At 39.3% G+C, this 27,461-nt stretch overlaps 1 protein-coding gene across 11 annotated transcripts in view; it reads left to right on the top strand.

Annotated features, from left to right (window-relative positions):
• Nucleotides 1-27,461, top strand: part of NETO1 (neuropilin and tolloid like 1) — an 86,189-nt gene that overhangs the window by 18,353 nt on the left and 40,375 nt on the right. The window lies entirely within an intron of this gene.

Genomic DNA, 27,461 nt, shown 5'->3' with positions numbered 1-27,461 from the left:
GAATAATGTGTTCAGCTGAGTGTTCCAGTGAAAGATGTTTCCAAATCTCATTTGCAGTTGTACAATTACACTTTCTTTATCAATTTGTCTGTTTAATTTATTAGAGTAAAATCAAAATTTCTAGTCATACTTCCAGCTAAATGTTTCCTCAGATCATTACAATAAACAAATTATTTATTTTATTTTTGGCTTCAGTAACACTACGCTGCAGTCTTGAGGATTTCATGGCATTCTATAGGGTCTCTGACATACGGAGCAATGACTCATGTTTTAATACAGCTTGCTCAGAGGGGTTGTACTTGTAATTATTTATGTAATTTTGTCAATTACGTAACCAATGTTTCAGTTAACTTGTATTGGGTACAGTAATGTTCTTTTAGAACATGAGCAAAAATCAGTCAGACACAAATCCTGCTTGCTTCCTTATTCCAGTGGTACCACAGAAGTTAATAGGACTACCTGTGTGTAACTAAAGCAAGCAGGAATTAACCTCAAAGGGCTCTACACAGCTTTATTTATCTGAAACAAGTACAAGAGACAACATAAAATTAACAATTGGGTTTCAACTAGATATTAAGCTGAAGGATATTGTCTCTTGAAGGGGAAAGTGTACCTATAGGTCGGACATGCATTTCACATATACAATAGCAGAACTTCTTATTGATGTCTGTGGGAAATTCTTCAGTAAGCTGGTGGGCATATATATACACACTTTGTTTTTCTATAAACAATTGTGAATGGACAGAACAATATTCCTTGGGTGAAATTTTATTGAAGAGCCACATGTGCTTACCTCTTAAAAATTGGATTAGCTGTGATCTGTCAGTAACAGAGGCTCCGTGGGCTTCACCATATTCCCTCACCTCCCTGCCTCAGAAAAAGTACTTAATTCTAGATCTCCATATCCCTCATATTTCAAAGGAGCTATGGTGCTTTGGTCGAAATGGACGGTGTTAGCACAATCCACAACTTTATTCCATCTAAAAACTTCCCAACTGAAAAAAACAATTTCTGCTACCATGTTCTATTCCTCATTCCTCTTCCGCTGATGTGAGTTTTTTTCTGACTCAAGATCAATGCCAGTAAATTGCTGTAGCAGCATAAATTACTCCAGACTTCAGGTGGAATAGCTCTTTTTTGAAAGCATCCTATATGAGGACTTGGAAAAAAATAAGTGAGTCTAGGAATACAGGCCATAAATAAAAGTATAATTCACCCAGACACAATTCAGAGTAGTGTTGTCTTCCTTACCTTTGATTTGTGTATTGTGAAGGTCAGTGATAGTTAGATCCATAGCCAGTTATAACTTTAAAAAGAGTGGGATGTAGGGGTTCCCACTCCTGTCTCCCTAGATAAAGGCAAAGCTACATCTGTGGATGATTATATAAAATCAGGTCTTCCTCATGTTGTTAGCTGGAGGACTGGAATTGAGGAGGGGAAGCAGAGAGAAGCTCATCAGGAACACAGGAGACATACGAATGAGGATCATAGGTCCTCTATTACCAACTTGGAGAGGTGATGAGGGTGGGATAATACTCTGCAAAGGTCTGGCTTCCATGAAAGGTGATATTTCTCCTCTTCCCCACTTCTGATGTTTGTGTGCGTGCGGGATCAGGGCTGGATTTCTCAAGATCTGTAGCCTAAATGTGTGGGTGGGGTGTGGGGAGAGGCAATTGGCAGCCCGGCCATAAAACTGACAATCCCAAGGGGAGTGTTAAAGAGGAGCAAAGGGAGGAGTGGCTGGCTCATGTGCCTCTGTAAATTGAACACCTGACCCTTTAATGTCACTGAAATTATACTCATCCTGGGCCATAACTGTCTCTGATACTCACTTTTTTTTTTTTTTTTACAAAGTAAGGATCAAGGGAAAACTGACAACAAGGCTTGCGAACAAATCAGCAGAAAACAAAGAGATTTAAACAGAGAGACACTTGGAAAACATTGATACATAAAGAGATGTAGGGGTTATAATGGACAGAAAATTAGATTGGAACTTGCATTATGGTTTGGTGGCAAATACAATAGATACAATCAGAGCTTTCAATGCAGAGGCTTCACGTGATAATGGGAGACTAAAATGCCTCTTTGCGTCTGGATTGCCTCTAGAATACTGCATTCAGTGCTGGGCATCTCAGTACCAAAACAATGCAGACAAATTTGAGGGGCATTTAGAGAACTAAAACAAAGGTAATTATAATGGAGATACTGATTTATAAAGAAAGATTGAAAGAAAGAATGTGTATAACTTGGCTAAATAATGACTCAACAGAAAACACAACTGTTTATAATTACTTGAAAGTTGTATGTATGAGGAGGGAGAGGAATCCTTTAGGTTGTCTAAAGGGTGTATAACTAGGCCAAAAGGGATGAAGCTAAGGAAAGAGAAATAAGGCTGAATATCAGGACAAACAAACTTCCTAATGGTAAAATCTATTAGCCTAGGGAAATTAAGAAGCCCCATTAGTTGAGATATTTTAAATCTAGGTTGGATGAAGTACTAGAAAGGAAATGGTATAGAGCAATCCTGGCAGAGGGATAGTTTAATAATTTGCAAGTATTGGACCTTTCCTGTCTTCAACTGCTTTGATTCAAGAGAGAGAGCTGCCCAGGAGGTATTTGGAAACCTAAAATTTTGCACACAGACTCTGCTGTATCTATTTAATGTAAAGGTTCCAGTGCAAACTTCAGAAGTCTCTTGTGGATTTTATTCATTAACAGTTGTGGGGTGGTTTTTGTGTGGGGACAGGGTATTCTGGCATCTCATGACAAATGAGACCATTGTCATACTATTTAAATGGAACTGTAGCTATTTTCTTCTAATTTATACTCTGAAATTACAAGTATAATGTAAAACTTTCAGAATGAATAAACTCAGAAACAAACACACTACAAATATGATTGGGTACACACAAACGTACCTATCTCTTTCTCACTAATAACTGGGAGAACTATTTCAAATGACTGAACTTTGCAAATAAATCTTTTCTAAAAAATAGTAGTAAAGCAAAATGTGGATTCATGAAGTCATATGTACACATGCCTAGTTTATTTCTTTGTTTTTTACTTTTGAAATTTCAGCTATTTGGGCTGAAAAAAATAGTTACACCGATTTTTTGTTAAATGTTTTATGACTAAATACTTGAGAATGCAAGATGATTATACAAACGTTGAAGCATTCTGAGATGTGTAAGGTATATTTTTTTTAAATAAATGTACCCATTGACCACCCTTTCAATTTTATTTTTTAATTCTCTAGCTGCTTTAGTTGAGGCCTACATGGAGCTCTGTGAATCTGTGGAGTTCTTCCTAATCCACAAACCAGTGTTTTTACTCTTTAAAATGTTTTTTTGTTTGCAAAATTTTCATGAAAACAGAATAATAAATGTACTCCATTTTTAGAGCCCTGAGCATTTTGAAGCTGCTGTTGTCTAGCACATTTTGATCTTAAACCATGTTGGCTGGAAAGGTGTCTCAACTTGTGCATATGTTTTTGGTGTCTCAACTTGTGCGTATGCCAGGGAGGATCACCCTGTACAGACTACCCGCTGATTTCTTAAAGGGTGGTATTTTAACATGGTCAGAGAATCACTGACTCCTCCCATCTATGGCTCCCCTTGTACTATCAGAGCCTTTTCCTCCTTCCCTGTAGTATACTTTTCTGAAATTCGCAAAAAGAAAAGGAGTACTTGTGGCACCTTAGAGACTAACCAATTTATTTGAGCATAAGCTTTCGTGAGCTACAGCCCACTTCATCGGATGCATACTGTGGAAAGTGTAGAAGATCTTTTTATACACACAAAGAATGAAAAAATACCTCCCCCCACCCCGCTCTCCTGCTGGTAATAGCTTATCTAAAGTGATCACTCTCCTTACAATGTGTATGATAATCAAGGTGGGCCATTTCCAGCACAAATCCAGGGTTTAACAAGAACGTCTGAGGGGGGGCGGGGGGTAGGAAAAAACAAGGGGAAATAGGTTACCTTGCGTAATGACTAAGCCACTCCCAGTCTCTAAACCTGTTACTCTAAGGCTGTTACTCTGAAACCTTTTCTGAAATTCTCTCTCATCCGCCCTCTGTGTTCAGCTGCACCACACAGGCCCATTCTCCATCCTGACCTTGGAGCTGCTGTGGCTGCATTCCAGGTGTGCACACATGCACCTCTTTGGGCTCGTCTTGTTTAGAAAACTTATTACATTAAGACACATTAATAGCATGACGTTAACTGACTATTGTTGTCTACAATGAACAATTAGTTAGCTAGCACCTGTTATAACACAATGCAATTTCCTAGTATAGACAAAGCCTCTGTGAGATCTGCAGCCTTCCTGACACTATAATATAGTTAATTTCACCAACCTAACCTTCCAACATCTCAGTTTCTTGCCCCAATGCCCCCCCTCCCCACCCCCAGTATGGAATTATAGTTCTCACACTGTTCTCTTGGCCAAGGCTAAATACGTTGTGGCGGTGACTCCAGTGCTAAGAGAAGCTACAGCAAATGTCAAGTTACAGCGAAGTAGTCTTAGACACCAGACCTCACTCTGTACCTTGGGTGAAATCCTGGTCTCATTTAAGTCAATGCCAAAACTCAATCTTCAGTAGAATTTCACCCTTGGGTGAAGCAGGGGCAGGATTCTTGCATCATCATTGATAGTTTTCTTAAAATATCCACTCAGTGTGCAGTGGCAGTCAAAAAAGCTAACAAAGTAAGGAACAAATAGGAAAAGGATAGACAGAAAATAAGACAGAAAATACCATAATGCCTCTAAATAAATGCATGGTACACCCACACCTTGAACACTGTGTGCAGTTCTGGTCGCTCTATCTGAAAAAGGCTATATTAGAATTGGAAAAGGTACAGAGAAAGGCAACAAGTATAACTGGGTTCAAAAATGAATTCTATTAGTTCACGGGGGATAGGGCTATCAATGGCTATTAGCCAAGACAGTCAGGGGTGTAACCTTATGCTCTGGATGCCTCTAAGCCTTTGAGTCCTGAATACTGGGACTGGACAGGAAGGGATGGATCACTCAGTAATCACCTTGTTCTGATCATTGCCTCTGAAACATCTGGCATCTGCCCTGTTGGAAGACAGGACAGTGGATTAGATGGGCCATTTTTCTGTTAAGATTCGTATGATACCCAACTTTTCCCAGAGTTAGGAAATAGAGTAGAGTTTGGCCGAATATATGAAACCATACTACCATGTTGCTAGGTGTTACTTAGAAAGGAATAGTATCCCCGTTCCTCAGATCAGCAGTCTGACACTTCAAAAGAGAATAACTCTTGCATGAACTCAGAAATACATCTGAAAAAACATCTGGTGTCATGTTTAAAAACATCCAATTTATAGAATGAGCTGTGTGGGCACAGCAGTGTTCTGTCACTGTTTCAAAATATCCACCACATAATAACTGCTTCCCTATTTTTTTTTTTTTTTTTTTGGCGGGGGGAAGGAGATACAGGGAGGGGAAGAGTCAGCACTTTCATCCTGCTGCATGAATGTCAGTAAAGTGCATACTAGCTAAGTACAGTTTCAAACTAGAGGTGGGCCTGAAGCTAAACCCCAGATTTGAACCGCTCAGGAGCTTGTGGTAAATTTGTAAATCTGGAGACAGAGCTTAATGTTGTGGGTTGGCCATTTCTGTTTTAAAACCATGTCTCTCCTGTGCTGTGCCTTCTCATTGACTCTCATTTTGCCACTAATGTTTTCTAAGTGATTAAGAATGGTTTAGCATTAACTGTATGGGAAGCCTGGGCAGTCTGTTTTTTCAGGCTTCTGAAAACACCTAGTTCTTAATGAGTATTTTCCGAGGCTTAAAATGTGTATTAGTATAGTCACTCTCACTGTAGTAACTAGCTATTTTCATTCCTGACATCTCCCCTTCCCCTTTTTTAAAAGTTACTATATTTCTTTTAAGACAATACTTTTAACCGTATATTTGGTATAATAGACTCTGAATACTTTTCAAAGTCGCTTAGTCGGTTACAGTTCACATCACTCCCATGTCTGGCAAGTTTTTCTTTTTTCTAATAGCCCTTACCAGCACTATTCCAGGATGATTATGTTGTTGTTTCATCCTGGCACTGCTGTGGTCTATGGTAATTCTGCACTTGGTGATGTGGATGTCTGCAATGATTCTCCTGGAACTCAGGCAGTTCTTTTTCCCTCCCCCACTTATCTCTTCTTTAAGAAGTTCAATTTTCACTATGATGTCCTGTATCAACAGATATCTCAGATGCTGCAAAGGCTCCAAGTAAGGCTTGACAATTGCCCTTGTACTTCTGACAGTCTATTTTCTACGCATATGATTGTGGCCCTTCTGCAGGAGCAGAGGAGGGTGATATCTCTTGCTCGTTTTAAACTGTTGCCCTCAATTTTCTTATGGACTGGTTGTCAGGCTGTCCATTTAGAAGACAGTGGTTTTATATGCCTGCCAAAGAATTTTTTTTTTAATCTCCTTGCCTTTCTTCCAGTTATATTTGTAAATCCGGTATTTGCTTAGGTCTGAATAGCTGAGGTCTTGTGGGACATAAAGACTTTGTTCATGTTTCCATTATCATCTGTTCTTCTGTTGATGTATGTGACAGACTCATAATCTCCTGCAATATGCTACAAAGATCTTTTTGAATTAAGTTTAGGTGTTATTGTGTCAGGATTGTATGTAACCCTTCAAGGTGGGAGATATGATAGATGTGGGACCTGGGAGTTCAAAAGACTACACAGAAAATGTGCCGGACAAGTATGAACTTTTGGAACAATAAGTGTTAAGTGGATTTTTCTGGGGAATCCCAAGGGAGAGGTTCATGCAACTTCCCCAACTGCGGTTATGCAAGTACCCAGCCTTTTGAAACCATGCCCAGAAGAGAGAGTCATTGTCTGTTGATTACCTGTTACAGAAGGCTAAGATCAAAGTCCCAAGCAGTATAAAGAAATGACTGATCTGCCCACTCTAAGTTCTGGTTCTGGATTTAAGAGGGATGAACTTGTAAGCACTGAAAACACGGTTATGGAGGACTAAAACCTACCAGGTTGGAGTTAAGGTGACCTCTAGTGAGCTTTTTAGAATGCATGTAGGGATTTTATTGTTTTCTCTGTAATTCTTTGTCTTAGGAATTACTGTTCTTCATTAGAAAGAGCTGTGTGGTAACTTATAACTGGTCTTAGCCCTCAAAGAGAAAGCAAAGCACAGGTGCTGGCCTTTTTTTTTTTTTTTTGGCAATCTGGCTTGCTGAGGTATCAGAGTGTAAGGCGGGGAGCTGTGCAACCTTAAAGTCCCCAGTCAGGAGGGAGTGAGACGTGTGTGTCTCTGTCCAAGGAGCCTAAAGTGGGTGCCCTTGGTGGAACATGAAGAGGGAAATACAGGTGTAGTTACCTTGAAACTATGATAATTTTTAAGATCCAACAGGGATAGCTATGGCTCCTTATTGACATGATTAGCTTTCTTTGACAAATGTTTCACTTTGAATAGCTATTCTGGTTCCGATTACTCTGTCGTTATTTTGAGAAGGACGTGATGTGTGCAAACTGTGGTGAGACTTAGAAAATTTCTAAAACTCCACCCCTGACAATTGGAGTCTTTTACCAGCAGTCAAAATTTCTGACTTTCTACATCCTGTTCATAGTGACTTTTATAAAGGCAATTGCCACCCTAGTTGTTTGATAGTGTTGAAATGCCCATTAATTTATTGTAATAATCAATTAATAGTGTTTGTCAAATTCAGATTTGTCTTCTAAACTTTGATACACTTTCTCTGGGATTTCGTGACCCTACAGTGTGCATGATTTAAGAAAACGGTTACATATAGTTATGTGAGCACTCATCCCAGGGCATCTCTTGCCCTTTGCTTACATTTTCAATATTTAGATAACTGCTAGTGAGCATTTTTGTTCAGCTTTCTCCTTTTATCAAAATATTGTCCTCACTAATTTATTCATTAAATTGCCTGTGTTGGCTCAGTTACTGTCAATGTGATTTAGCTCTTTTGGGGATCCTTGCAAAAACCTATATTCAAAATGGGCTCTCTGTTTCAATATGAAACAAAACTAAATTTGGAAGCAGTAATAGGTATGTGCCGCATCACATGAATATCTTATTCATCAGTCTCACTAATGATATTAGTGTGGCTCTGCCTACCGACCTGTTGAAATATCCACTAAATGTAATTCTTTCAACTTCAGTATTACATTTAAGTTCCCATGGTACTAAAGACAAAGACCAAATCATATTCACAAAAACTTTTACATGGACTTTGGTAGCACCAGGATTTGCCCCAAACCATTTTTAAACAAACCTTTAAATGGCTGGTAAGAGATTTCGATATATATCATGTTTCTCTCTTTCTCATATCTACCCACTGCCACAGTATATAAGAACCTCACAATCTTTAATATATTTAACCACATAATTCCTCTATGAGGGTCGAAGTACAATTTATCCTTCCTCTCGCCAAGCCTTCTCTCTCTATAAATATATCCAACTAGAAATTACTGAGACATACTCAAACTTAATATATATTACGAGCAGGGAGTTAAGGTTGAGAGTACATCTTAGTAACTTGAGGGTAAAAAAATATACAGGGATGTTATTGTCCCAAACACAAGCATTACTAACCAAGAAAATTCAAAGCTTTTAAGTTAAATCTAAAAGAGAGTGAAACATAGGCTCCTAGACTTTAAGGCCAGAAGGGACCATCATGATCATCTAGTCTGACCTCCTGCACATCACAGGCCACAGAACCTCACCCACTCACTCCTGTAATAGACCCATAACCTCTGGCTGAGTTACTGAAGTCCTCAAATCTTGATTTAAAGACTTCAAGTTACAGAGAATCCGTCATTTACTCCAATTCAAACCAGCAAGCAACCAGTACCCCATGCTGTAGAGGAAGGTGAAAATCTCCAAGGTTTCTGCCAATCTGACCTGGAGTAAAATTTCTTCCCAATCCCAAATATGGCAGTCAGTTAGACCCTGAGTTTGTGGGTGAGACTCACCAGCCAGATGACTGGGAAAAAATTATCTGTAGTAACTTAGAATCTTCACCATCTAGTGTCCCATCTCTGGCAGTTGGAGATACTTGCTAATAGTAGTTGCAGATGGATCATATGCCATTGTAGGAAATCATCCTACCATCCCCTCCATAAACTTATCAAGGTCTGTCTTGAAACAAGTTAGATATTTCAGAGTAACAGCCGTGTTAGTCTGTATTCGCAAAAAGAAAAGGAGTACTTGTGGCACCTTAGAGACTAACCAATTTATTAGAGCATAAGCTTTCGTGAGCTCTAAGTTAGTTAGGTTAGTCTCTAAGGTGCCACAAGTACTCCTTTTCTTTTTGCAAGTTAGATATTGTTGACCTCATTACTCCCTTTGGAAGGCTGTTCCAGAACTCCACTCCTCTGGTGGTTAGGAACCTTTGTCTAATTTTCAAATCTAAACTTATTGAGGGCCAGTTTATATCAGTTTGTTCTAGTGCCAATATTGGCCCTTAAACAATTCCTCTCCCTCCCTGGTGTTGATTCATCTTTTGTATTTATAGAGAGCAATCATATCTCCCCTCAGCCTTTGGTGAGGCTAAACAAGCCAAGTTCCTTAAATCACCTCTTGTAAGGTAGCCTCTCGATTCCTCTGATCATCCTATTAGCCCTCTCTGCACCTGTTCCAGTTTGAATTTATCTTTTTTAAATGTGGGAGACCAGAATTGCCCACAGTAATCCAGATGAAGTCTCAGCAGTGCCGTGTATTTTGAGTATGGAAATGTATAGTTAAGGCATCCAGACAGCCTTAAGTTTGCCCTGCTATGGTGCCATTAAACAAACATACCTTTGTGATGAGTATATTTCAGTGTTTGTGGTCCAAAACTAAGTTCAATTAAGTTTTAAGAATGTGTTTCCCCTTTCTCTCCCCACCAGCCCCTGACCCTAGTTCCCTTTGTCCAGACACAGCTCTCTCAAATCCTGGTGTAGCTAGCAAGATCTACCTGTTAATATGACCGCAGTAATTCACTGCATTTTCATGCAAGGGTCAAGTACCAAATATCAGGATGACACAACAGACATCGCCTCAGTGCAGTGTCCTAGAGTCTGACATCCTTTTATAGTATGTCTTCCTAATGCCAGGCAATGTCATTTCCCACTGTTTCGCTTAAGTATTTATTGGCTATAGGTGGCTTTGAATTTAATTTTGGCAGATCATTTTTTTTGTTCCTGAAAATATCTGAAGGTCTTTTTAACATGAAGAAGTGTTGGTATTTCAAAAATTGCTTTTTGTTAATCTGGGTTATAAAATTAAGACTAGACATAGTCTGAAATTTGTTGACATTACTGCTTTTGATCAGAAAATTCTAATTAATCAAAAACAAAACTTTTTTGCAGGAAAAGGTCCTTTTCAATAAAACTTCTGTTGGGAGGTTTTCCAGGCCTAATATGTAATTTCCTGTCTGAGAGAGGCACCGACCCCCAGAAAAGTCAAGAGCCTCGCACTCAGTTGGGATGTGGGAGGCCCAATTTCAGGTCTAGACTCCAAATCAAGCAGAGTAGGAACTTGATCTTAAGTGTATCACATCCCAGCTGAGCACACTAACCACTGGGATATTGCCTATTCTGGGATGGATGACTTTCTCTCTCTGGTTTTTCACTAAAATTTCAAAAGGTCTCAGTTTTTCATCCCAATGTGGAACAGGAAAAAAAATAAAATCTTGAACATTTTCTCAGGAGAGGAAAACAGTTTCATAGCCAGCTCTAATTAAAACATCTTTGCTCAAATTACATTCAGTACAATGATTTCTTTTAACTATTAGTTTGTTTGGTGTCATTATTTTGCTCTTAGCAAAATTTGCCGAAATTCTTCACTATGCCCTTTGAGACCCGTGTAGCAAATCAGAAAATCAATGACACAGTCTAGAAAGACTTTTTTATATGCCTGGGGATAATACCAAGTAACTAAATCTGACTGTGATTTAGCAAGCACTTGAGCATGTGCTTAAAATTAGGCATGTGCCTAACTCCCACTGAAGTCACTGAGATTTAGCACATTGGTTTCAGTGCTTTGCTGAATAGCACAAATGACTAAATTAAGGCCCAAATTCTGAAAATATTTTTTGTATCTGAAAACTTGGCTACCATTTCTTGAACAGTTTCCATCAAATAATTTGTTTTATGGCTTTATTCAAATCACATGGATTGATACATATCCATACTATATTTGCCTTTTCATTCACAACCATACATTAATGCAGTCTTGTTCTACTTAATCATTTAATCCCCAGCTTTTCCATATTCTCATGTTCAGTTTATTCTGTGTGTGAGAGAGCAAATTGAATTTTCTTGGTGCATGAATCACCAGAGTTACTGCTTTGTCTGTCTTCACATGCTATCCTTCTTCTAGAAATCCTAGCCTTTGAAAGAGATCTCAGAATTGTCTGTGCTCTCCACGTGAAAATAGGTGGCATTTACAGCAACTGTTTTTATAGCTATTTGTTGTCTTAGTTTTTGTCCTAAACACAGTTTTATCCTAAATGTTTTATCCTAAACACAGTTAGTACATCAGCTTTTATTATTTGTAAAATTAAGTGATACTCATTACAGCAACAGTTTGTATTTATTTATTTTCCCTGCTACTGGGATTTTGTGAACTGAATATAAAATAAGCTTTGCTGTAGACTTTTATATTCTTTCCCTAGCTATGGTATTTCTTGGAATAACATTGCATTGCCAATTGAGATATTTAAAACAGGAATGGATAAAGCACCTGAGTATATTGAACTGCAAGGAACAATCCTTCATTTAGAAGGGGCTGGGCTAGATGACCTATTATCTATCATTTATTTATTCATAATTTACTACATACTAAGCACAGTTCCTGTGCTCAGCATTATACAGACATCTAGGAAGACATGGTCCTTTCTCTAATTATTTTTCATCTATATCTTTTATGCTTCTATGTTTGTGTAAGTTTTATTTTTTCATTTGAACCTTTTGGTTACAAAAAAATCTTTATTATATACTAGTAATTACACATTCTAAATTTTAAACAAAAAATAAAAGTAGAAATATAATTTTTAAAGGCCAAAAATACACCCAGGTATTTAAAGCAAGCATCAGAACTGGGACTAGTGGTTATTGCATCCGGCATGCAGATTTCCTCATGCCCTCTTAATGCCTTCCTCCAGCTTTTCTGTAGTTCTTCTAATTAAAGTCATGGGTGCAAAGTGCCTTGTGCAGATTTCCAGACAAGCAGGTTGGCCAAATTCTTCTCTGATGTAAGTAAGTGAAAATCCATTGTCAGCAATTGAGTTGGACCTACTTTCAGTCAAGTTGAATTTTGTCCTGCATCTTTTACTGTTGAAATATAAAAGTTTGGTAAAATAATTCAAAAAGCAGTTAATATGTTAATACAATTGTGAGTTTTATAAAGTTTCACGGATCATTGTGACAAAGTATAAAGCTCTCAACGATATGTTTACTGCTTGCAAGGTAGGTGCAACCCCCTTGGCAATAATGGAATGGTGCCCATTTATGCCAGCTTTGCATTTGGCTCAGGAAATGCTATTCTTTAAAAAGAAAAAGAACACAGAGCCCAGAAGGGATAGATGAATGAAAAAAACTGTTTGTTTCGCTACAAACCCATTTTATGTGCTTACAGCTCATCAATTGTTGTATGTATGAGTGGTCCTTCCAATATGACTGAAAAGTGAATTGACAATTGTATTTGTATAATACCTTGCTATAGCTATTAATACAGAACCTTTCATTCAGAATATGCCAGTGGTATGCAAATAAAACCTGTAATATAACTGTCAACAGCATTAGTCCTTCCCTTAGAGAGCCATTTAATGTTAAAAATGCAAAGCATAATCAATACAACAAATATTTTTGCTACCTCTTTAGATTGAGAGTGTCAGGCTCTGATGACTGGACTTAATTATGTGAACTTGCACTGTTTTCATAATCATGGTCTGCTATTCAAAGGGAAGGAGTGTCTTGCATATTTGTGCTGGCATTCATTTGTTGAGAATTAAGCTTTGGTGAGCTGTAGTGTACAAGCTAAAATATGTACTAGGCTAGAAGAAATATTGCAATGTTTAGGTTAATAAGAGCTCTTGCTACCAAACAACTCAGAAAGACATCCTAAGGGGATGAAATTCCTATAAAAATTTCAAAGATATAAGCAATTTACAAAATGTTCCTGACCAGCATTTTAAAAAGACTGCTTCAGAAGTCATTACATGTTAAAGATTTAGCAAGATTATGTGAATACATTGATAGTGAAAGACTAGATCTAATACCTACTGTGGCCTTGCATTAACAGTTTTTAATTCCTGGACAAGATTATAAAAATTGTACTGCCAAGGAATCTTAAAGAACTAATATTAAAAAAAAAATCACCCTTGCACATTTATTATTAAAAATCCTTACTAACATGACAAAAGCAGGCAGTGTAAAATGTGTTTTTCCAGTCACATATCAGTCCCCTAGATGACATTGAAAAGCCAGAAGATGTTGTGTAACAGGACTTACAAACATCATTTGCCAGATGTTATCTAGTAGTTGAAGCTCCAGAGGCAATGTTATCAGATCTGCTGGTTGCAGTATGTGGGTTAATAAAAGATTGTATGATACTTTTACTACTTGTATTTCCCCGCCACTACCCTCTTTCTCTACTGTAGTTGTTTTCTCTCCGATACATGAACATTAAAAAAGGGAATAGAGGACAGTTGTCTGGAAAAGTTTTTTGTTCTAGAAGTCATATATAGATTTCATTATAGGGATTAGGCAAATTGTTATTACTGGCACTGACCATAAACTTTAGTATAAAGTAGTTTTGAAATAAGACATTGTAATTATAATGTATATGAAATGTGTACTGGGGTGAGGGTGACCTAGTAGTTTAAAAACCAGGTTTGGCTATGATTCTCTGGAATCATAGGTTCTAACACCATAACAATATTTAGCATAAACATAGCCTGCGGTGTGCTTGTTGGCTGTATCACAATGATGTTTTATGTATGGATCAACAGTTTGTGAAGTGCTTTTAAATTAAATGTTTTATTTAAATGTGAAAGTATTACTGTGGTCCTTTAGATCAAGTTAGAAAAAAATCCTGTTGTTTGGCCACCAAAATCCTGATCTGGTTGAGTGAAATTTAATTTATTGCCTTCCCACTGAATAAGCTGCTGACCTACACTTAAACTCCTGAGCGCACTGATGGACTAGAATGTTTGACCTGATGCTGAAAATGAAAATGGGCTTCCTTCCTCAGTTTCCTTGTAAACACTACCAAAGAGCAGATAATTTGCCTGTCTAATCCACTACTTTACTAAATTTAAAGTAGTGGATTAGACAGGCAAATTATATATGTATAATAGTTGATGAGTATCCAAAAAAATTATGGATGCCATTTTTTCCAAATGACAATATTGTCCCACAATTGCCATTTTATGGTCTTTGCAAATGGAACTGAAATGAAATGTCAGTTTCCATTTTCAGCTGTAGGTTTATTACACCAACCAAGCAATGAAATCAGGATGTCTAAATCCAGGTTAGATTATGGTCCCAATCCTACTCCCGTTGAAACTGATATAAAAATTCCGATTCAGCAGCAGCAAGATCAACCCCCTAGGCCAACAGTTTGCAATAGAGAGAGAGAACACTACAACAGTTCAACTGTAAAAAAATAATTGTCTACCCCCCTACCATTATCCCAAAGAATGTGGCAATCAAATTTGAAATATAGGCAAGCTACTTAAAAAAAAAAGAAAAGAAAAGAAAAAAAAGGAGACTCTTTTTAGATAATTAGGATGTTTTGGTTTTACTTTTTAATGTTTAGAACACAAGTTTCTCAAATTGTGTTTTATGGGGCTCCAGTGGTCCACAGAGGCATCTGTGGAGGTCCTCAAAGGAAACAGTTTGAGAACCAGGCAGTGTGAGTACTGGTTTCTTGGAAAGGCTGTGAGGTACAGGGGATGTTGTCTGTCTAACAAAGTGGTCTGCAGAATGAAAAGATTGAAGAACTCTCAATTTAAAATCCACTTTCTTGTTTGTTTGTTTTTTAATGCAGCTATATGAAGTTATACTATAGGTCTATTTCACTGTTGTACAAGTGTACATCTTCCACTGGTACTAATGGGAGCTACATACATTGTTGTTTGTTTGTTTTATTATTTATTTATTGCTTAAGCAGCAGCCAATTTGTGCTATGTGTGATCTTTATTTTAGCAAAATACATAGTGGGCTATGCAGTAGGGATAACTAAACCAGACAAATGAAAAGCCCATCTAACCCAGCATCTTTTTTGTGACAGTGGCTAGTTTGTTAGATGCTGTAGAGGAAAGAAACCATAAGATGAAAACAACTGGAAGAACTTTTCCATAGGAGAAGAATCTTCTGAACTCTGAAGCAGTTACTAGTTGCATTATATCCTATGAAATGAGGGTTTACATCTCTTACATCTCATTTTGTTCCTTCTAGTGGAAATGTGGATGTTATTTTTCATATAAATATCAAATATTATAAAATACTGCTAAGTGTTTGGCCTTGATGATTTGTGGAAATAATTCCACATGTTAGATAAAGTATTTCCTTTTTCTGTTTTTAAAATTGTTGCTTTTTAATTTAACATATATCCCTTTGTTCCAGTATTGTGAAAAGAAAAGGAGGACTTGTGGCACCTTAGAGACTAACCAATTTATTTGAGCATGAGCTTTCGTGAGCTACAGCTCACTTCATCGGATGCATACTGTGGAAAGTGTAGAAGATCTTTTTATATACAGACAAAGCATGAAAAAATACCTCCTCCCACCCCACTCTCCTGCTGGTAATAGCTTATCTAAAGTGATCATCAGGTTGGGCCATTTCCAGCACAAATCCAGGTTTTCTCACCCTCCACCTCCCCACACAAATTCACTCTCCTGCTGGTGATAGCCCATCCAAAGTGACAACTCTTTACACAATGTGCATGATAATCAAGTTGGGCCATTTCCTGCACAAATCCAGGTTCTCTCACCCCCTCACCCCCCTCCCAAAAACCACACACACAAACTCACTATCCTGCTGGTAATAGCTCATCCAAAGTGACTATTCTCCCTACAATGTGCATGATAATTAAGGTGGTCCATTTCCAGCACAAATCCAGGTTTTCTCACATCCCCCCCACCCCCATACACACACAAACTCACTCTCCTGCTGGTAATAGCTCATCCAGACTGACCACTCTCCAAGTTTAAATCCAAGTTAAACCAGAACATCTGGGGGGGGGGGTAGGAAAAAACAAGAGGACACAGGCTACCTTGCATAATGACTTAGCCACTCCCAGTCTCTATTTAAGCCTAAATTAATAGTATCCAATTTGCAAATGAAATCCAATTCAGCAGTTTCTCGCTGGAGTCTGGATTTGAAGTTTTTTTGTTTTAAGATAGCGACCTTCATGTCTGTGATTGCGTGACCAGAGAGATTGAAGTGTTCTCCGACTGGTTTATGAATGTTATAATTCTTGACATCTGATTTGTGTCCATTTATTCTTTTACGTAGAGACTGTCCAGTTTGACCAATGTACATGGCAGAAGGGCATTGCTGGCACATGATGGCATATATCACATTGGTGGATGTGCAGGTGAACGAGCCTCTGATAGTGTGGCTGATGTTATTAGGCCCTGTGATGGTGTCCCCTGAATAGATATGTGGGCACAATTGGCAACAGGCTTTGTTGCAAGGATAAGTTCCTGGGTTAGTGGTTCTGTTGTGTGGTATGTGGTTGTTGGTGAGTATTTGCTTCAGGTTGCGGGGCTGTCTGTAGGCAAGGACTGGCCTGTCTCCCAAGATTTGTGAGAGTGTTGGGTCATCCTTTAGGATAGGTTGTAGATCCTTAATAATGCGTTGGAGGGGTTTTAGTTGGGGGCTGAAGGTGACGGCTAGTGGCGTTCTGTTATTTTCTTTGTTAGGCCTGTCCTGTAGTAGGTAACTTCTGGGAACTCTTCTGGCTCTATCAATCTGTTTCTTTACTTCTGCAGGTGGGTATTGTAGTTGTAAGAAAGCTTGACAGAGATCTTGTAGGTGTTTGTCTCTGTCTGAGTGGTTGGAGCAAATGCGGTTGTATCGCAGAGCTTGGCTGTAGACGATAGATCGTGTGGTGTGGTCAGGGTGAAAGCTGGAGGCATGCAGGTAGGAATAGCGGTCAGTAGGTTTCCGGTATAGGGTGGTGTTTATGTGACCATTGTTTATTAGCACTGTAGTGTCCAGGAAGTGGATCTCTTGTGTGGACTGGACCAGGCTGAGGTTGGTGGTGGGATGGAAATTGTTGAAATCATGGTGGAATTCCTCAAGGGCTTCTTTTCCATGGGTCCAGATGATGAAGATGTCATCAATATAGCGCAAGTAGAGTAGGGGCTTTAGGGGATGAGAGCTGAGGAAGCGTTGTTCTAAATCAGCCATAAAAATGTTGGCATACTGTGGGGCCATGCGGGTACCCATAGCAGTGCCGCTGATCTGAAGGTATACATTGTCCCCAAATGTGAAATAGTTATGGGTAAGGACAAAGTCACAAAGTTCAGCCACCAGATTAGCCATGACATTATCGGGGATAGTGTTCCTGACGGCTTGTAGTCCATCTTTGTGTGGAATGTTGGTGTAGAGGGCTTCTACATCCATAGTGGCCAGGATGGTGTTATCAGGAAGATCACCGATGGATTGAAGTTTCCTCAGGAAGTCAGTGGTGTCTCGAAGGTAGCTGGGAGTTCTGGTAGCGTAGGGCCTGAGGAGGGAGTCTACATAGCCAGACAATCCTGCTGTCAGGGTGCCAATGCCTGAGATGATGGGGCGCCCAGGATTTCCAGGTTTATGGATCTTGGGTAGTAGATAGAATATCCCAGGTCGGGGTTCCAGGGGTGTGTCTGTGCGGATTTGATCTTGTGCTTTTTCAGGAAGTTTCTTGAGCAAATGCTGTAGTTGCTTTTGGTAACTCTCAGTGGGATCAGAGGGTAATGGCTTGTAGAAACTCGTGTTGGAGAGCTGCCGAGCAGCCTCTTGTTCATATTCCGACCTATTCAAGCTGACACTGTGTACGTTATATAATGATAGAGAATGTATTGCCTGAATTTAGAAAGTTTCAGTTCCAGATAGTTAACCAAACATTAAGCTGTATTGTAATAAACTGGCTAATGTGTAGGTGAACCCACTGGATTTAACTAAAATTGTTCAACTGTGTGTCATAATTACTCTGCATTGCTAAGAGCAAAGAGATTCACCTTCAGTTGAAGTAGAAAGGGTGCTTTTGGGAGGAAGTGTGGATTAGTGGATAGACCACTGGACTGGGATTTGGGGGACCTGGATTCTATTCCTGTCTGGGCCATTGCTTTCTGGGTGTTTTTTTGGGCAAGTCACATCCCACCCTGTGCCTCAGTTTCCCCATCTGTAAAATAGGGGTAACAACACTGAGCATACAGATAGATCATCCATTCTAAGATAATTATGAGTTCTCTCTAAACTATTCCCATGGATTACAAGTGGCCAAAATGAGCATATGTACAATCAACTCATAAAATCCTGGATAGCCATGTATCTGATCATAAGAACGGCCACACTGAATCAGAGGGAATTAATAGAACAGGGCAATTATTAAGTGGTCCATCCCCTGTTGCCCATTTTCAGCTTCCACCAAAGAGAGACTAGGGACACAATCTCTAATAGCCACTGATGTCCCTATCCTCCATGGACAATATCTAGTTCTTTTTTGAATGCTGTTATAATCTTGGCTTTTGCAAGATCCTCTGGCAAAGAGTTCCACAGGTTGACTGTGTGTTGTGTGAAGAAATACTTCCTTTTGTTTCAGAGTAGCAGTTGTGTTAATCTGTATCCACAAAAAGAAAAGGAGTACTTGTGACACCTTAGAGACTAACCAATTTATCTGAGCATAAGCTTTCGTGAGCTACAGCTCACTTCATCGGATGCATGAAGTGAGCTGTAGCTCACGAAAGCTTATGCTCAAATAAATTGGTTAGTCTCTAAGGTGCCACAAGTACTCCTTTTCTTTTTCCTTTTGTTTGCTTTTAAACCTGCTGTCTATTAATTTCATTCAGCGACCCCTAATTCTTGTGTCCTGAGGAGTAAATAAAACTTCCTTATTTACTTTCTTCACACCATCATGATTTTATTGACCACTATCATATTCTCCTTCAGTCATCTCTTTTCCAAGCTAAAAAGTCCCAGTTTTATTAATTTCTCCTGTTCTATTCCCCTAATCATTTTATTGCCCTTTTCTGTGCCTTTTCCAATTCCAATATATCTTTTTTTAAAATGGGGCAACCACATCTGCACGCAGAATTCAACATGGATTTAAATAGAGGCAATATGATATTTCCTGTCTTATTATCTATCCCTTTCTTAATGATTCCCAACATTCTGTTCCCTTTTTTGACTGATGCTGCATATTGAGTGGGTGTTTTCACAGAACTATCCACAATGACTACAAAATCTCTTTCTTAGTGGTAACAGCTCATTTAGACCCTATTATTTTATTTGTATAATTGGGATTATGTTTTTCAATGTGCATTGCTTTGCATTTTTCAGCACTGAATTTCATCTGCCAATTTGCTGCCCAATCACCCAGTTTTGTGAGACCCCTTTGTAACTTTTTGCAGTCTGCTTTGGACTTAACTATTTTAAGGTGTTCTGTATCTCCAATACTCTGTTTTACAGAATTCTGATGAAAAAAATCACACTTTTAGAGGTCATAATTATTGGGAAGGAGGAGGTTAATGCCACCCTCCCCAAATAGCATTAATCTGCTTTGATGTTATATTTTGTTTTGCATTCTCAAAAGTAAAGTTCATATGAAGTATTTGAGCAGATTTAAGATGAATTACACAATCTACTGGAAGATAAGAGTTAAAGAGAAATACCTTGTTGCCATGATCTGGAATGAGGTAAAAATAATCCCAGTGCCAGTTGCTCCTCTATTGTGCTGAACACCAAAAGAAGCTAATGAGAGTAGAAAGGAGTAAAAATGCCTCAGATGTAGGGCTGGGAGGGGAAAGGGAATGGTGTTCCTGTTCCATGAGAATTTTTGACATTTCAGAAAACATTCCCATCCTGAACTTGGCGAAAAGTCAATCTAAAAAAAAATTGTTAACTGACAAACTGAAACAAAACACAAAAACAATGTGGATCAATCAAAATAGAGTCATAGAGTTTAAGGTCAGAAGGGACTCCCAGATCATCTCGTCTTATCTTTTGTATGTCACAGGCCACCAACACCACCAAACAGCTACATGTTTAACCCAGCAACTGAAATTACGCCAAAGTATTTCAGCCCTCAGGAGTCTAGATTATTATGGGCCACAGGCAGAGAATAGGAGGGACTAAGGTGCACCAGTGCTCAAGGCCTCCTGCAAAGGCAGGGAAATGCTTACATTAGATATACCCAGATAATCCTGGTAAGTGACCTGCACTCATACACTACAGAAGAAGGTTAAGAAGCCTCAAGATCACTGCCAGTCTGACCTGGGGGGAAATTCCTTCCCAAGCCCACATATGGTGATCGGCGTGACCTTGCTCATGTGAGCAAGAACCATCCAGCCAAGCATCTGAGAGAGAGAGAGAGAGAGAGAGAATGCATGGTGCCACCTCAGAGCTGTGGCCCACCGGTCCAATGTCTCATCTTAAGCTGTGGCCATTGCTGAGGTGATCATGTTTCATTTTGGTAATTATGAAATATTTTCTAATGATTATGGCTTTTTTCTTTTTAACCCTTTGATCATGTAAATTAAGTTACATTCCAAAATAAAAAGTAATTCTGAACCAAAATACCACAACTTTTCATTTAGAAAATGTCTAAATGAATTTGGAAACGTTTTCATATTTTTTTCAAGTCAGACAATTTGTTGACATGGACCCTTTCTTGCAAAAAGTTTATTTTGACAAATTGGCACTTTTTAATGAAACGGCATTTTGTCAAAAAAATTCCTGGCGGATCTCTCTCTTTATAGTTCTGTGCGCTCCTTCTCTTGCTGGGGCTTTGTAAGCTTTGGGGAGATATGCTAGAGAGCTGCTGTTTCAGGGTGCTCTCAATCACCAAACGATTTAAAGCAGAAATTGATACAGTAGCAGAATGGGTAGTGACCAACAACACAACAGGGGAGAGAGTCAATGGCAGCATGGCTTCTGAGAAAGCTGAATTGCCAGGGGCACAGCAGTGCAGAGGATCTGGGTTTCCCTGCAGATTTTCTGGGGTCTATGAGGGTGGGCTTCTTTTCCTCTGCATATTCTTCAGTCCACAGCGTTTGAAGCTGCACTTGTAGCTCACTGTATGGGCTGGCTAAACCTTCCTCCCGCGACCTGCAAGGGGCACATGTGTTGAGAACTAGAGATGAACTCAAGGAGTTGAATAACGTATTTGGGAGGAGAGAATTTACATCTCAGTGAAGTAGAACGACCGTCTAGAACTCTTCAGTGTTGTGCATGTGCAGATTTCTAGTCCTGATGGAGTGTAAAACTGCACGTCCTGTGATGCTGGTTTTTGGGAGTATGAAATAACTTTGTTATAAGAGGGTTCTACTGTGCAGTACGTACTGTAACTTTTTAAAATCCAACATCGTTAGACACTGAAATAATTAACAAGTATTCTCTTGCCTATGAATATTTCTTAGAGTGCCTTTGAATCCAAAGGTCTGTAGGAGTTATGGTATCTTCACCACCTCTCTTGGTCCCACTTTCAGGAGCAATATGTCTATTTTAATCTACTGAGCTGTGTATTGTACTGCCATAAGATGAGGCAAATATACATACCTTTAATGCAGATATTGTCATCGGGCTGGTTCATACACATTTGGGATCCCTTGCAGTCCTATTCAATTGGACCCTTCACTTCAGATCAAATGTTCCTTTTTGGCTGCTCTGCCATGCCTCCTAGGTACGAAATTGGGATGAGAACAAGGGGACACTCAAAGCTGGTGTCTGCATTTGTAGAGACTTAGGGAAATCGTGCATGAGTGTTCCTGTTAAAGTACAGGAGGAAAACTGTGAGGTGCCCCAAATCAAGCTGAGAAGCTAGGTGAACTCTCTCAATTCCCCTTGAGGCTCCCTTTTTACCACAGAGCTTGTCGTTGGCATGAAGCTGCTCTTATTCCACATGACATGGCACTGGAGCATGACTTGGAAACATCACACTGGCACCTCAGTTTGTCTCTTCTGGGATCGGGTCTCATTACGGGGCCAGCACCAGGTTAGGCAGCGCTATTTGAATCCACCCAGATATTCGTAAATATACTTGGCTATTGTAAACTGTTACAATGGGTTAATTATGTTCATATGTAGCCCTTCAAAGGAATTAGAGATTGTGATGAATTTATGGCTTGTGCTGTTTATAGGTTCTCATTAATGTTTTCCAAAGTCTAAATCCTTTCCTGTAAAGCACAATTGGGAGACAGCCTTTTCCTTCCAATAAAGTAACCAGGCACGATCCCCTCAACAACCTCAGTAATTTGCTATGAGGCTGGATGTAGCTTATGTGCCAAAGTGTGTCCCTGGGAATCCTATCTATAGGATAGGGCAAGTGCCCCGCTGTCAGTCCAATTGACCTATGTACTGCTACCAGCAGTATATGCTAGACTTCAGCAGAACTCCCGGGTAAACTGATCCATCTTAGAGAAGCAATACCTAACAGCTGGCTATGGCAGCCTACCCTGTGCCATCTATCTCTGTACTGTAGGATGCCTGTTGTGCTGGATATGTAGGCATCAATGAACCACTATTCCCACCCCAACCATGCCACTTTTCTTAGGGAAGCCTAAAAAGTGAATGAGCCAAATCCTGAGCCCTGTTACTTTTGTGATATTAGAATGGCTGCAGTTACATAGTTCAGCCATACTCTATAACATCCTCCATCCTGAAGGGTTAACACCATTCAGATATGGCTGCATAAGGCCCTTGGGGTTGTCCAGCACTCTCCCAGGCCAGGTTCAGAGTTCATTACTCCAGGAGACCTGACCAATGGGATATGATCTTGAGGAGACACTCAGTATATTCAGTGCTTCTCCAGTATTCTCACATGTGTGGCTTGCTCCACTGTTGATGCTGTTCAGGGAGGGAAATGGTCTGTGTGGTCCCAAGAGTGATCTATTGGCTCAGACCTGATTTACCCCTAAAACTTTGGTTGACTTGCTACTTCACTCAGGATTGTGAAAAATGTTCACACCCTGCGTAATGTAAGATGACCAATCTCCACTGTAGGCACAGCTACGTCAATGGAAGAATTCTTCCTTTTATCTCCCTACACATCCCTACATTGATGGAAAGCTCCCTTCTGCCTGTGTAGGAACACAGCTGCAGTGCCGTAGCTGTGCTGCTGTACTGTAAATGTACAGATCTTTGAAGTAGAGCAAAGTCCTGGGCTCATTAAGGCTGACAGATAACACCTGGCCAGTAGATCAGAAGATGAAAGGGCAAATGGCCCCACATTTTTGGGCATGGGGCCATCTTTCCATGTGTCTGTACTCTGGATCCCTGACTGGGGCCTCTGAGTGTTATGGTAATAGAAGTTATTATAATTTTTATATCGCCCAAGGAATCCCCACACAGGTAATATTTTTGGTCTTGATTTAATGTTGGGGACCCCAGACTTGGTCCCTCTCGATTACCCTCAAGAGCTGAGCTTAGGGCATGATCTTACTGTCCCTGCAATCCATTCTGCACTTGGTCCCCATGGAACTGACTCAATGGCCTGAGTAGGTCAGCCTAATATATAACTGCGTTAGGTGCTGTTTGGGGCTTATGTACCCTTATGGTCAAATAAACAGAGTTGAAGAGTTGGCTAGAAGAAATATTTTTTTTTCATACCATTCAATTTTTTCATTTAGAAACATCAATATCAAAGAACCAAGAATAAAAAAACCAGCAACCTATATGTGTAAGACTGAATGCTGCCTGACTCAGACTGTACAATCCCATTGAAGTCAGTGGAGTTGTACAAGATGTACGTCAGAGCACAATGTGATTTAGTTTTTGATGACAAAAGTGGGTCAAGATCAAGCAAGGTGAGACACGGAAATCAAACTGAGGCCAACAATTTTATTTTGAAAGTTTAAAAGCTCATTTTTAAATTGAAAGTTGGAGCTATTTTGACAATTTCATAAGAAATATAATGAAATAAATATATAAGGCATCAGTTCAGTCTTTTAAAATAACTGTTTCATATTTCTCATTCACAAGTAATGGGCTGTGTTTCTGTTAATGAAGCTTAATTTGTCACATAACACATGAAATCATTTCAATTTTCACAGGACTTTTCAGCATTCTTTTGTTTTGCTTCCCATACACAAAGAGAAACTTTGTACTCTCAGTTCAATGACACTACAAACACCCAAAAAAGTAAGACAAAATTAAGATATCCATGTGAAAGTGTCGGGAGTGTGTCTCTTTCCTTTAGCAAACTACTTCCACTCGGCCAGCATACAGCAGGGATCTCAGACACAGTACACAGAAAACAAAGATTAAATACCAGTATACGGTTATTACCAGCTGCAATGATTTTAGAAGTTTTCCAGGGTTTCTATTGAAGAGAATCAGAGAAATGTTAGGCTGGAAGGGATCTCAAGAGGTCATCACGTACAGCCCCTTCTGCTGAGGCTGGACCTGGTCAATAGAGACTATACCTGAAAGGCTGTCCTTGTTTACAGACAGCCCCCCAACCTGAAGCAAATACTCACCAGCAACCACACAACAAAACCACTAACCCAGGAACCTATCCTTGCAACAAAGCCCGTTGCCAACTGCGCCCACATATCTATTCAGGAGACACTATCATAGGGCCTAACCACATCAGCTAAACTATCAGAGGCTCGTTCACCTGCACATCTACCAATGTGATATATGCCATCATGTGCCAGCAATGCCCCTCTGCCATGTACATTGGTCAAACCGGACAGTCTCTACGCAAAAGAATAAATGGACACAAATCAGACATCAAGAATTATAACATTCATAAACCAGTTGGAGAACACTTCAATCTCTCTGGTCACTCGATTACAGACCTAAAAGTGGCAATTCTTCAACAAAAAACCTTCAAAAACAGACTCCAATCAGAGACTGCTGAATTGGAATTAATTTGCAAACTGGATACAATTAACTTAGGCTTGAATAGAGACTGGGAGTGGATGAGTCATTACACAAAGTAAAACTATTTCCCTACGTTTATTCCACCTCCTGCACCCACCCCCCCGTTCCTCAGATGTTCTTGTCAACTGCTGGAAATGGCCCACCTTGATTATCACTACAAAAGGTTTTCTCTCCCCCCCATGCTCCTGCTGCTAATAGCTCATCTTAAGTGATCACTCTCCTTACAGTGTGTATGGTAACACCCATTTTTTCATGTTCTCTGTGTATATAAATCTCCTCACTGTATTTTCCACTGAATGCATCCGATGAAGTGAGCTGTAGCTCATGAAAGCTTATGCTCAAATAAATTGGTTAGTCTCTAAGGTGCCACAAGTACTCCTTTTCTTTATACCTGAAAGGTGTTTGTCCAACCTCTTTCTTAAAAACCTCCAGTGATGGAGATTCCACCCTTGGAACCCTATTCCAAATCTTAACTACTCAAAAGTTAGAATGTTTTTCCTAATATCTAACCTAAATCTCTCTTGCTACAGATTAAGCCCATTACTTCTTGTCCTACCCTCAGTGGACATGGAGAACAGTTGATCGCAGTCCTCTTTATAGAAGCCCTTAACATATTTGAAGACTGTTACCAGGTCCTCCCTCCTCAGTCTTCTTTTCTCAAGAGTAAACATGCCCATTTTTTTAAATCTTTCCTCATAGGCCAGGTTTTCTAAACCTTTTATTATTTTTGTTGCTCTCCTCTTGACTCTCTCTAATTAATTCACATCTTTCCTAAATTGTGGCACCCAGAATTGGACCACAATACTCCAGCTAAAGCCTCACAAGTGGTGAGTAGAGTGGGCCTGTTACATCCCGTGTCTTATATAAAACTCTGCTGTTCATGCACCGCAGAATATTAGCTTTTTTTGCAACTGCATCACTTTGTTGACTCATTCAGTTTATGATCCACTGTAATCTCCAGTTCCTTTTAAGCAGTACTACTGCTTAATTAGTTATTCCCCATTTTGTGGTTGTGCATTTGATTTTTCCTTCCTAAGTGTAGGACTTTACACTTGTCTTTATTGAATTTCATTTTGTTGAATTTAGACCAATGCACTAATTTGTCAAGGTTGTTTTGAATTCTCACCCTCAGTCTTCCAAAGTGCTTGCAGCTACTCCCAGCTTGATGTCATGTGTAAATTTTATTCACATGCTCGTCGCTTCATTATCCAAACTGTTAATGAAAATATTGATAAGTACTGGACACAGGATTGACCCCTATGGGACCCCAGTAGATATGCCCTCCCCGTCTGACCGCAAATCATTGATAATTACTTTTCTTAGTACAATTTTTCAATCACTTTTGCACACACCTTACAGTGATTTCATCTAGATCACATTTCCGTAGTTTGCCTTTGAGAATGTAATGTAGGATGGTATCAAAAGCCTTACTGAAATCAAGATATGTCATGTCTGCTGCTTCCCCACATCCACTAGGCCAGTAACCTTGTCAAAGAAGAAAGTTAAGTTGGTTTGGCAAGAATTGTTCTTGACAATCCAATACTGGCTATTCTTTATAAAGCTATTATCCTCAAGGTGCTCACAGTTTGTTTGTTTTTAATAATTTGTTCCAGTGTCTTTCCAAGTATCAGTGTAGGCTGTCTGGTCTATAATTCACCAGATGCTCTTTGTTCCCCATTTTAAAGATAGGTACTATATTTGCCATTCTCGAGTGCTCTGGGACCTCACCTGTCCTCCATAAGTTCTCAAAGACAACTGCCAATGGTTCTGATATTGGTTCAGGTAGTTCCATAAGTACTCTAGGATGAATTCTTAGTAAAAGCACAGCATTCTTTCTTTTGAAGATTTCCTGGTACCATAAACTAACATGTAGGGATATTTCTTTGAATTGAAGTATGACTGTACAACTGAAAAGAGCCATTAGAACAAATTCCCTTTAAAACATCCCACACCAATAACCACTGGAATTTAGATTGAGATGGTGATGTTTTTAATTTAGTGGGTGGGTGGGCTGTTGCTTCATTTACAGGAGCTTTTTCTCTTTCTTATAGTACAGCTCAGTCCTCTTATTTGTACAATTCACAAAAGAGATGTTTTCTTTTCAGGTCTCTTCTACTATATTTGAATTGCTTCTGAGATTTCTTTAACATGCTTTCAGTTGTCCCTTAAAATCGTTTGAGTTTGTCGTCAGTTTTACGGCAGTATTTTCTTTGTATCCTCAAATGCCAAGTGACAAAACCACATGAAATATCGTAAAATAATCCTACTATTCTATATTGTATTGTGCAAGCTCTGTGATTTTACACAGGAGTATTATGATACTTCCATTGGAGAGTGCAGAACAGATTAAATTTTTGG

The sequence above is a fragment of the Lepidochelys kempii genome, chromosome 2 (assembly GCF_965140265.1).
Source record: "Lepidochelys kempii isolate rLepKem1 chromosome 2, rLepKem1.hap2, whole genome shotgun sequence".
Lineage (NCBI taxonomy): Eukaryota > Metazoa > Chordata > Testudines > Cheloniidae > Lepidochelys > Lepidochelys kempii.
The sequence above is the reverse complement of the archived record's forward strand: the minus strand, read 5'-3'. Positions and strand labels throughout refer to the sequence as shown.